This window comes from Gossypium hirsutum, chromosome D05 (genome assembly GCF_007990345.1).
Source record: "Gossypium hirsutum isolate 1008001.06 chromosome D05, Gossypium_hirsutum_v2.1, whole genome shotgun sequence".
Lineage (NCBI taxonomy): Eukaryota > Viridiplantae > Streptophyta > Magnoliopsida > Malvales > Malvaceae > Gossypium > Gossypium hirsutum.
The window spans coordinates 13171487-13184014 of NC_053441.1; the positions used below are offsets into that span (position 1 = coordinate 13171487).

The window sequence follows — 12528 nt, forward strand, 5'->3', positions numbered from 1 at the left end:
TAATGTATTTGATATGAGGAATGATGATGTAAGATAAGTTGGATAATATGGTTCGTTGCACTAATTTCTAGGCAACTCTGATTTGGTCGAGATCAATAGGGTTCAACAATTTTAACATTAATGAAATAAATAATTGGGTATATGGTGGTTACGATGGTTGTGGTGAATGCCCATCCCTTTCTAGCCATATGCCTTAATATTTGAACAAATTTAGCGGTCATGTGGATAATAATATTTACGAGACAAATCAATCAACATGCATTTAAATACGCTAGTGTTATATATAGATTTGTATTTAATTAATATAGTTATTATTGTAACCCAATATAATTTTATTTATTGTTAATGTAATTATATTAGTTTAATCTCTTAAAATTCTAAAATAATATGTTAATAAAATGATAAAATTATATTTTCACTTTATCCTTGAAGAAAGGAGTGGAAAAAAAAATTTAGAGTGGAACTAAATTATAAAATTTTTAATTTCATATTTGGTTGTTAGTGGTATTGCAATTTCTTTTGTAACATAGTGTTTACAGTTCTAGAAGAATTACAAAATACGAAGTAATCATAATGATTATTTTATTTTGAATAATAATTCATCCCCGTGCATTACTAGGATAAAAATACGTTAAAACTGCCATCGACTAAGATAATATATTTAATAATTAATTAAATATATTCTTTTTTTTTATTTTAATAACAAAAATCCATAATCCTCCAGGTCAAATTTCATCTTTAACAACCCATTATTGATTAGAGCACTTAATCATTGTTTAATATATCATTAAAGAAATACACAACTTGCATTAGGGTGGTGATGTCACTACACAATTCCTTTTTTCCACTCTTTTTATCTTTAAAATGTTAATTAGTCCACTAATCACAATTATTAATAATTAATTGTAGTTTGGATTATTTGACTTTGCTTCCTTAATCTATGCGAAACATCAATAGGGACAAAACGAATGTCCAAAAATAATCAACGTCCTTACATCTAGAATCTCAAATATAAAGGAAATCAGATTTCTAATTTCATCCACCTCCAATTAATTTCAACATTATAAATAATTTAATAAAAACAGAATAATTTGAAAGTACCGAACTTTAAAACCAATATTTTGCAAATTGAGTCAGTTAGCACTGTTGTTATTACAATGATAAGGAGGACGTGGGTTCGAATATGTTTAACTTATATTATCCTCTTATTTAAGGATTTGAGTGTTATGGATTATATTAAAATTTGTATAAAAATACACATATTTAAAGATTAGATTGATGATTGAATCTGTTCAATTGTTGATCTTATAATAATTAAAATAAACAAATAAAAATGTCCATAAAATCATTAAAGAATTTTAAAAATATTCTATATAAACAAAGTTTATGGTTGTTGATTTTTTTGTCCCAATTTTTTGTTTTTTACCAATTTTGAGTTGTTCCCTTATAGATCAGTTTAATTTTTTTGTCTAGATCAATATACTGATCAATTTCTAATCCAACCAGTCTAATCTAATTTCAACAACAGTGGTTAAGACTTGAATAACATGGAGACAAATTAAACTAAACTCGAAATGATAAAAAAAAGGTTACAATGGTAAAATAAGTTCATTTTTAGTTGTGCTCCTCAAACTCAAAAAAGGGGAAGGAAACAATAACCACCGTACTGAAAATCAAGCAAAAGTCGGCCATGGCTGGCAAAACTCCATACTTGGTTTCAAGCTCAAAAGGAATCTTTGGTTGGATAAAAAAAAACCAATACTCGGCAAACTCCAGTTTGGAGGGATAATCGGTGTTCGTCGATGGCAAAGCAGCAGAAAACCCGGTTTTATATCCTCGGACGTTGTGTCTCCATCTTTTGTGTTGGCATGTTCATTCTATTTCGATTGAAAAAAGTAGTTCTTACTGTAAATTATGACCAAAAAGAAAAGCAAAAGCTGTTTCCAGACATGGATTCGACAAAGGCTGGGTCTCAAGCTTCAATTGTCATCAAGGTTTAGGTGAGAAGAAGAAGAAAGAAGAAATAGCTGAATTAAGGATGTCAATGATTTGTAATGCCTAAAAAGGAGGAGCAAACTGTAAATAACAATTTTTCTTTTCTTTTCTTTTTCCTCAGAAACCCCTTCTTTTTATTTTACGAACCACTGTTAAATTACTGTAAACACAGAGAATCTCTACAATTCGAACTTCTGAGTTATAAGATAAACCTTAGCTATGCTCCCAATAACAAAGACATTGTTTTCTATTTCTTTTGATTATTACAAGTAAATAATGTTACTTCAATAGCAATATTTTTACTTTTCTCTTTCAATTCTTTATCAATTCTATTTATGTTAATTTTATTAAATCCCAATATCCTTCACTTTCTTAGTGAGTCCAAGTTAGGTTCAGGAAAATTCAATTAATAATTTGACTCTAATACCCCCAAAAGATAGATTTCCTATTGACCCAAAAAAATAGATTGGCCCAACTAAAGTTTTGCATCATATTATCCATATTCGCCTACGCTTAATCTGCCCTTTGGAAATACTTGCTGACTGTAGTTATCGTTCGGAGTTAGAAAGAAAAAGGCTGAGTTATCAGTTTAAACTTAAATACTTATTCGAATTTAAAGAAATTAAATAAAAATATTAGACTCGAGTTATATACAAAAATATATATATGAATTAGTCTCGAGCCCAACTTCACTTAACATATTTTATAAATTTGTAATATATTATATTATTATGTAATTTACAATATATAATATATAAAAATTAAACCTATAATGTAATTTTTTTACATTAAAAAATGTTCAGTTGTTGTAGTAATTTCTAATAAATGAAAATAATAAAAGTATAAATATTTAAAAAAAAATATTTAGTCGCCGCTTTGGCACGCTTCTCTATCTGTCGCTTTGACATGATTTAGTCTTGATCTCTGGTTTTTTTCTGTCTTCTTTTCTTCTTTCTTTGTGTCTTCTGGTATTCTGTCGATTTGTCTTTAGTTTGGAGGGTTTAGTTTCTTTTATTGGATGGATAGAGGAATAGTCGACTTAAATCTGAATGATGGTGATGGTGAAGATGAGGCGTTTCTTTACCGGTTGACTCTGAAGACAAAACGCACTGTATGATTTCTGTTGGTAGGGTGTTATCTTACGGCTAGCGTGGTGAATTTTCCTGCAATGAGAAACACTATGGCTAACATTTGCATCAATTAGAGGGTGTGCAAATTTCAGATCTCGGGGAGAACGTTTTTTTTTAAGTTTTTTAATGAGGTGGATATTTCTCGAGTTATTTCAGGCGCTCCTTGGACTTTCAATAATCACCTTTTGGTTTTCCATCGACCGGTGGAGGGTGAAGACCCTATGGGCTGTCCCTTTGGTGTTTTCAGACTGGTGGATTCAGGTTCATGATCTTCCTCCGGGCTTCTTTAGAGATTCTATGGCAGTTCAATTTGGAAATTTTATTGGAAAATTTCTGGAATATGACACGAAGCAACTATCCACTGGGTATATGAATTATATGCTGATTAGGGCTCAACTTGATGTTCGAAACTCTTTACCACGGCGAAAGAAAATTAAGATCTCAGAGTCCAAGTTTACTTATGCAAAGTTTAAGTATGAAAGATCAACTCTTTAATGTTTTTTATGTGGACGTCTGGGTCATGAAGATAATTTCTGTCCAATGAGATTACAATATGTAATGCATGAATTAGAGATCGGTTGGGATCTATCATTGAGAGCTCAAGGAGAAAGGCTTCCATTGTCAACAGCATTTGGTTGAAGGGGAAGGAGACAACAATTTTTTGGAAAGTCTAGATTTGGCCATCTTCTAGTCACCAATCAAACCAAAATAAGGGGAGAGAATCTAGAGGAAATTTCAATTTCCCTCTTGGAATAAATTTAGAAGGTACCAAATTGAATGAGTATCAGCAAGGAATAATTCCCATCATAATGGAGATAATGACTTGGATCGTGAAAAGGTCAACTTTCTGGCCTTGCACATTATGGTGTCATTCAAATGACTACTCCAAGTGGACTGGGTCGTTTACAGGAGAAAGGGTGTCATGTATGGATTGTGAGCTAGAGGATGAACCTTTTCTCAATTATGATGGAAAAAAAAGGCAAAGATCTAATTCTTTGATCTCTAATGTTTCTAACACTCAAGATTCATTGGAGGTTGCTGGGAAGAACTTTTCTCATCCTAAACAGATATCGGCGGCTGCCATTGGGCAAGCCAACCGAAGGCAATGAAAATTATATGCTGGAACGTTCGCAGATTGGAGCAGTTAAAAGACTTCAGAGTATGCTGAAGATTTATCGTCCCCAAATTGTCTTATTTACGGAGACTAAATTGAGTGCTACAAAAAAGGAGTTTGTTAGAAAAAATTTTGGTTTCGTTAATGGTGTGATGTCTAGGCTAATGGGTCTAATGGAGGATTAAGCCTTGGATGGAATGGGAATTACTTAGTCAATTTGCAGAGCTTCTCAAAGAATCATATTGATGTTGAGATTCAAGAATAAAATTTCGATGGCGGTTTACAGGGTTCTATGAGGCTCGTATTAAAGCTTTCCGTAAGACTTTGGAAGCTTGTGAATTGAAAGATTTAGGCTTTTCGAGAGCTTGGTTCACATGGGAAAGAGGTAGAACTGTTGAGAGAAATATTAAGGAACGCATCGATAGAGGGGTTGCTAATGATGGTTGGTTTCAACAATTCCCACAGTATTCCTTGAGATATCTTCCACATTCTTTCTCCGATCATTGTCCTTTGCTCATTGATACGGAGGATGTTGGAATAGGTAGGCAATCCAATAGATTTCGTTCGGAAGTCTGGTGGGTTTTGGGAAGAGTCATGTGAAGCGGAGATAAGAAAGTTATGGGAAGGCAGTTTTGGATCTTTTTTATTCTGAATGGAAACATTGGCCACTGGGTTGAGATATTGGGGCAATAAGATTAAGACCAAAAGAGGGAGGGAAGTGAAAGGTTGAATAGGAGATTGGTTGAGCTAAATTGTGAGGAGATTTCAGAGGAGAACTTGGGGGAAATAGTCGAGGTCAAACTTCATTTAAATATGGAGATGGATAAGGAGGAAAAGTATTGGGAGCAACGTCCAAGAGCAAATTGGTTGAAATGGGGGACAAGAATACTTCTTTTTTTCATAAATTTACTTCCCAAAGAAGACGTGCTAATCAACTCAAAGCTTTGCAAGAAGGGATGGTTCTCTTGCTTCAGATGGTAGGGAGATGGAATGCATCGCTCGTGGGTACTTTTCGAATCTTTTAGCCTCTAGAGGAATTGGGGATTTGGGACATATCCTATCCAGAGTACATTCGTGCGTATCAGATCAAATGAACCAAAGTTTGTTGGCCACTTAGAAGGAGAACGAAATAGTTCAGCGTTGAAGGGCATGGGACCTACAAAAGCTTCGGGAGCTGATGGCTTACCAGCAATTTTCTACCAGAATTCTGGCACTTGGTAAGGACGTTTGCATATATTGTTTAAACACTCTGAATAACAGGAAATCTGTGGAGGATATAAACAAAACACAAATAGTTCTAATTCCCAAGATTGTCAGTCCTAGCAATCTTAAGAGTTTTCGTCCCATTAGTCTATGCACTGTTATTTATAGATCATTGCGAAAACTGTTGCTAATCGGCTTCAAAAGGTTTTACATGCGTGACCGATGATGTGCTTATGGCATATGAGGTGCTTCATTCATTTAAAGACAAAAGATACAGGAAAAAGAGATTCATGGCTTTAAAACTCGATATGAGCAAGGGCTATGATCGAGTGGAATGGAATTTCATTAAAGCATAATGTTAAAATGGATTCGACAACGTTTATTGAGTTTATTATCTGTTGTGTTAATTTTGTTCAGTATTCTATTCTAATTAATGGGGCAGAAGGTTAAGTTTCAAACCTTCTAGGGCTTGCGTCTAGGGGATCCTTTAAGTCCCTATCTCTTATTGTTTTATGGAGAAGGGCTTTCTGCGCTAATGAGGTTGGCAAGTCAGGATAAAAAGATTTATGCAGCTAATGTTTCCACATTGGCCCCACCTATAACTCATCTGATGTTTGCTGATGACTGTATCCCGCTCGGAGTTGTATCAAATCAGGGGATTAATGTGCGGAAAGAAATTCTTGGAGTGTGAGTCTTGTTCGTGTCAGTGCGCTAATCATTAAAAATCTACGGTCTTTTTCAGCACAAATGTGAAGGATTAAGACAAGAGTAGGGTGTTTCAGGCGCTTAATGTTCGTTGCTCGACTGATCCAGAAAGTTATCTTGGACTTTCTAATGTGGTGGGTCTTTCCAAAGTGGTGGGTCGTAAGAAGAAAATGGCTTTTCAAAAGTTGAAAGATCGTTTGCAGCAGAAAATAACTGGAGTATTAGGCATATTTCACAAGGAGGTAGAGAGGTTTTTATCAAGGCTGTCTTACAGTCTATTCCCACGTATTCGATGGCTTGTTTCCTTTTATCGAAATCGCTTTGTGTGGAACTGGAAAATATTATGAGCTCATTTTGATGGAGGAATAATCATAATAGGCGGGGGATGCACTGGTGTAATTGGAAATCCTTATGTGCGCCTAAGGAGGAAGGTGGTATCAGATTTCGTTAATATTGCTTTATTGGATAAACAAGGTTGGCGCCTGTTAAATAATCCTAATTCTTTACTAGCGCGTACTTTGAAAGCTCGGTATTTTAAAGATGGGGATTTTTTAAACTCCAGTTTAGGAAGGCTACCTTCTTTTACTTGGCAGAGTATCTGGGCCGCGAGGGGCCTCCTCTTGAAAGGTTTGGGTTGGCGGATTGACAATGGTCAGAAAGCTTCCATTTGGGATGATGTTTGGATACCTGGAGATGATAATCTCAGAATTCAGAATATGAATAATAATCAGAGTCTCATCAAAGTTGCAGATCTTATTGATGCAAGTTCGAAAACTTGAAAGTCTGATCTGATCAGTTTTACCTTTGATGAACAGACTGCAAAAAGGATCCTCTGTATTCCTCTTCCTTTGTTTGAGCATGAAGACACTCTTGTATGGCGGGGTAAGTTGTCAGGAGAATTCTTGGTCCGAAGTGGTCAGACTTCTTTTACAAGAAGGTCGGGATCAATTACATTCAGATCACAAGCAAATTTACAAGAAATTATGGAAAATGAATCTACCCTCGAAAATCAAAATTACAATATGGAGAAACTTTGTAACTATATGCCTAGTTTTAGTAATCTTCATTATCTCAGAATGATGGCTTCCCCCATGTGTAGAAGGTGTCTAACAGGAGCTGAAACAAGGGAGCATATTTTCTAGGCATGTCCTCCTGCAAAAGATACATGGGAACATTTACATATGGCATGGGCTAGATTGGATGACAATTCAGTATTTACAGATTGGTTGAAAAATACCTTTGAGAGTAGACCCATGGCTTTCTATAGAATGATTGTCTGCGCTTTATGGGTGTTATGGATGGATCGGAACAAATTCATTTATGAGGGGGTAAACCAACTGGCAGTCAGATTGCAAGTTTTGTGCAAGCATATTTAAAGGAACTTGATGATCTAAAAAGTGCTATACCTGGAAGACGGATCTGTGTTGACAGATGGTCTGCGCCGATAGGATCCAGATTGAAAGTGAACTTTGACGTAGCTTTCAACAACCACACCAAAGAGTCGTGCTCTGGGTTAGTGATTTGTAACAGTAAAGCAGAGATTATCTGTTGTAAAACGGAGATGAACTTGAACATACCGTCTGTTTTTTCTGCAGAAGCAGTAGCGTGTCTTCAGGCACTGAAGCTGGGGTTACAGCTTGGGTGGAGGGAGATTGAGGTTGAAGGTGATTCTCGAAGGATCATCAGGAAACTGCAAGAGAAAACGTATGATAGATCGGAAATTTCTGGGTATATCAAAGATGCTCAGTATCTCTGCTGTCAATTAATCTTTGTGTTTTTCTTTTCACAAACAGGGAGGCTAACAGAGTTGCCCATTGTTTAGCACAAGGACTCAAGAAAAGAGAATCTACTTACCTGACAAATATGGTACCTGCTGGTGCGGTGGAGGCGATGGCTGAAGACAGGAGGAGGATGGAGGTCGTGGGTGAGGTTTGGGGAAGAAGAGATGAAGAAGTTGGAGAAAGTTTTCTGCAATTTTGATTTTGCTGAGAGTTCCAATGGGTTTTGATCTTTCAATGTGCATCGGGGTAATGAAGAGGTTTTGATGGGATTGATATGAGGCTAATTAAGTTTTCTGATGGCTTTTTGTTTCCCCATGCGTTTCTTGTTGATTTTTTCAAAAAGGGTTTTAATTACTGGAGTACAGCTGGAGAAGATGTTTCTAGAGATCCCCTTTTTTTGCTATTTGCTGGATCTTGGTTGTTGGGTTGTTTTTTCTTTCGGTGTTTGTTTTCGTTTTTTTGGTTTTGGTTTTTGTGGGCTTTTCTTTGTTTGTAAGTTTGGACTGGTCTTTTATGACCTATGTCATTTTGGTTTTGCTTTTGGGTTGGTCTATTATAATAAAATCCAGCGAATTTTTCTTCAAAAAAAATAAAAAATAATATGGATAGTTTAAAATAAATTTGGGTTAACTATTTATAAATATGAGTAGATTTGGACAATATTTTAAACTCATACTTTAAGCAAAACCGAACTTGAATGTATAAAATGTATTAATATTATACTCAAGTTTAACTCAAGTTCTACATCACCCAACCTATAACCCTTGATATTCCCCATTTGTCTATTTCTTGAATTTTTGTAGCTTATTAACCATTGAATTATAAATTTTTAGGGTTAAATCAAATTTTAAGCAATGAATTTGACAATTATTTCTATATTAGAGCTTGAGATTTTTTATATGAAGGCTTAGACTTTTTTTTTGTCCAAATTAGGACATAAATTTGGCAATTGCTCCCACATTAGGACTTGAACTTTATTTTGTCCAAGTTAGTCCATAATGTTTCCTTAAAACCCATAAAGTTCATGCCTTAATGTGGTAACAATTGTCAAGTATAGGCTCCAATACAAGAACAATTGCAAAGTTCAAGGACTAACCTGGACAAAAAAAAAATTAAGCTCCAATGTGGGAAAACTTGCCTAGTTTAAGTCTTAATGTGGGAACAATTACCAAGTTTAAGGTTTAACTTAGAAAAAAAATCATGCCCCAATATGAGAATAATTGCAGTTCAAGCCCCAAATAGTGATTTAACCCTAATTTTTAAAACGAAGAAGTAACTTAATTTAATTTTTAAGGTAAACTATACTATTAATCGCTAAACTATGATGAGTTTTCGTTTTGGTCACTTAACTAAAAAAAGTTACAATTTGGTCATTAAATTATTTCAAAAGTTTTTTTTTATTTCAATCACTAAACTATTCAATAATTTTTGTTTAAGTTACTGGGCTATTAAGGTTTTTTTTTTAAGTTCCATCAACGAGCTTTAAGCGACGATTTGGCGATCAGTATGGTAGACCTATGTCAATGAATAGAAAAACATACATTAGATCCAAATTGATCTAACATTCAGGGCACGTTTGGTTCGCTGTATTGGATTAGAGGCGTATTGGATTAGAGATGTATTGGGATTAGAGGTGTATTGGATTAGAGGTGTAATAGCTAATCCACTGTTTGGTTGAATGTAATGGAATAGAGGCGTAATAGTAATCTTGTGTTTGGTTGAATGGAATAGAGGTGTAATAGCATAATGGAAAAAACTAAAATGACTAGAATACCCTTAGCATAAATTTGTTTTGGTAAATGATTATTGTTATTGTTATTTAAATTATAATAAGATTATTATTATCAATAATAAATAATTTAATCATATTTAAACATAATTATTATTAACTATATTTTAATTAAAATATATAATTTAATAAAATTCTTAATAATTAATATTCTTATATTAATTTACTGAAATCATAATATATGATACTGTAAAATATAAATTAACATAATTATTATTAAATATATTTTAATTAAAATATATAATTTAATAAAATTCTTAATAATTAATATTCTTATATTAATTTACTGAAATCATATATATGATACTGTAAAATATAAATTAACATAATTATTATTAAATATATTTTAATTAAAATATATAATTTAATGAAATTCTTAATAATTAATATTCTTATATTAATTTACTGAAATCATAATATATGATACTGTAAAATATAAATTAACATAATTATTATTAAATATATTTTAATTAAACTATATAATTTAATAAAATTCTTAATAATTAATATTCTTATATTAATTTACTCAAATCATAATATATGATACTGTAAAATATAAATTAACATAATTATTATTAAATATATTTTAATTAAAATATATAATTTAATGAAATTCTTAATAATTAATATTCTTATATTAATTTACTGAAATCATAATATATGATACTGTAAAATATAAATTAACATAATTATTATTAAATATATTTTAATTAAACTATATAATTTAATAAAATTCTTAATAATTAATATTCTTATATTAATTTACTCAAATCATAATATATGATACTGTAAAATATAAATTAACATAATTATTATTAAATATATTTTAATTAAACTATATAATTTAATAAAATTCTTAATAATTAATATTCTTATATTAATTTACTCAAATCATAATATATGATACTGTAAAATATAAATTAACATAATTATTATTAAATATATTTTAATTAAACTATATAATTTAATAAAATTCTTAATAATTAATATTCTTATATTAATTTACTCAAATCATAATATATGATACTGTAAAATATAAATTAACATAATTATTATTAAATATATAACTTGAAAATTATATTCTACATAAACATAATTAACTTATACTAAGAAAAGTTAGATGAAAATGAAATTGTACATCATAATCAATATGTTCAAAAGTTTTACAACATCAAAAAGTTTGAACATTGATATTTAATGTGAGAAAGAAATCTTCTGACCCATTCCAATCGGGCAACAGAAGGTAAACTGAAGAAAACGATCATTTGAGTTGGATGATCGGGAATTTTACTCAAAGCATCATACCGCTGATCGTCGGTTAAACCTTCAATTGACCATAAGGCTGAATATAAATTTGAAGCTTTCTCTTCCATCTTTTCTTCAGACTTCTGCTGAACTACCACATCGGAGGCAATACTCATACTGATTCTATCGCCAACGGCCTGGATTTTTTCCCCCAACAAGGTGGCAGCCTCCTCAAATGAAGCATACACATTATCACGAGCATCATATTTCTTTTTTCTCTTGTTTGAAGATGAGGAACCCCCTTGATCTCTATCTCCTCGCGGATCCATACCGGAAACATCCATGTCGTCTAAAGAGACGTCAGCTTCGCAGTCATAGAATGTGTTTCTCTCTTTATTCATATCTGTAGTACGATCATCCTCAGCATGTATTTCTTCAAGAACATCAGCAGCTGTTTGAGCGTCTTTCCCAGTCGCCCGATCTCTTGCGTATATGGCAGTAAGCTGGTTGTAGTAAGGGAAAGAACGATGTCTGAACTGAGAGGCTTCTTTGTGACTCTGAAAAAAACGAGGAAATCATATTAGTTATAAGTTTTGTAAAAAGCAAATAAATACTTGAAATACATTTTACCTTAACATAGGATTCCCAAACTGCATCTTCAGCAACAACGAGCTGCCTATGCTCGTCCCAACCAAAACTGCTGTTGTTTTGACCATTAAGCATGTCGTAGACGACTGACCATTCCCTTTTTAAGCACCTAATCCGAGATTCAATATTTGGTCTCGCCTTCAACATTGCTCCTGGTAAAGCCTTTTCTAGCATTTTCTCTAGCTCGTTCAAATAACCGGCTTTGAATCCGGTATCAGCATTAAATGTTCCTACATTGTGCAAATCCACCATGCAAGAAACCAAGGCTGCATCCTCTTCTGGAACCCATTTTCTCTTGCTTCCTCGAGAAGCTTGAGAAGAAGCACCCGTTGGTGGAACACCTGACATATTGTTCTTAAGAAAAAAAAAACAAATTAACATTATTTACTATTTTGAATATCATGAATCAAAAGGTGAACAATTTATAATATTATATCGGTAGTTCAATACTAAATTTAAATTTATAACACATGCTGAATGAAAAGATAATTAAATTACAATTCAACAAAGTTTAGTACAATACAGAATTTTAATCAAAGACCACCAAAGTTTCATAAACTAGATACATAAAATAACATCAACTTCTCAATTCAAACTCAATTTGTCCCTAAACCTAACTAATTTCTAGATGTTTGCCATTCATCGAACATTTGGTTGGCTAGTTCCATCCTCCAAGTTGCCCAAGCATCCGATGGATGAATATTTGTGATATTCGGTTCATCGTCATCCACCACATTAGTAGGTAATCCTTCTCCCACCTCCGCTTCAATGGGATCAATACTCATATGGGTTCGAATAAAATTATGGAGCAAACAACATGCAATAATAATTCTATTGTGCACCCTTACAGGATAAAACGATGGACTCCTAAGTATTCCCCATCTAAGTTTTAATAAGCCAAAGCCTCTTTCAATGACA

The 12528-nt window shown here is 32.8% G+C and overlaps 1 long non-coding RNA gene across 7 annotated transcripts; it reads right to left on the reverse strand.

Annotated features, from left to right (window-relative positions):
- Positions 1-1846: 1846 nt before the first annotated feature.
- LOC107930840 (uncharacterized) lies at positions 1847-8305 on the reverse strand. Of its 7 annotated transcripts, none has more exons than XR_005913916.1 (6): positions 8002-8285; positions 7554-7837; positions 7385-7428; positions 6950-7299; positions 6724-6834; positions 1847-1877 (listed from the first exon to the last, which is right to left on the reverse strand). It is a non-coding gene; the product is annotated as an uncharacterized lncRNA (long non-coding RNA). The 7 variants fall into 7 exon arrangements; XR_005913915.1 differs by lacking the exon at positions 1847-1877 and adding an exon at positions 3119-3158; XR_001693080.2 differs by lacking the exon at positions 1847-1877 and adding an exon at positions 5671-6566 and having other exon boundaries at positions 7385-7423; positions 8002-8289.
- Between the last annotated feature and the right edge of the window lie 4223 nt (positions 8306-12528).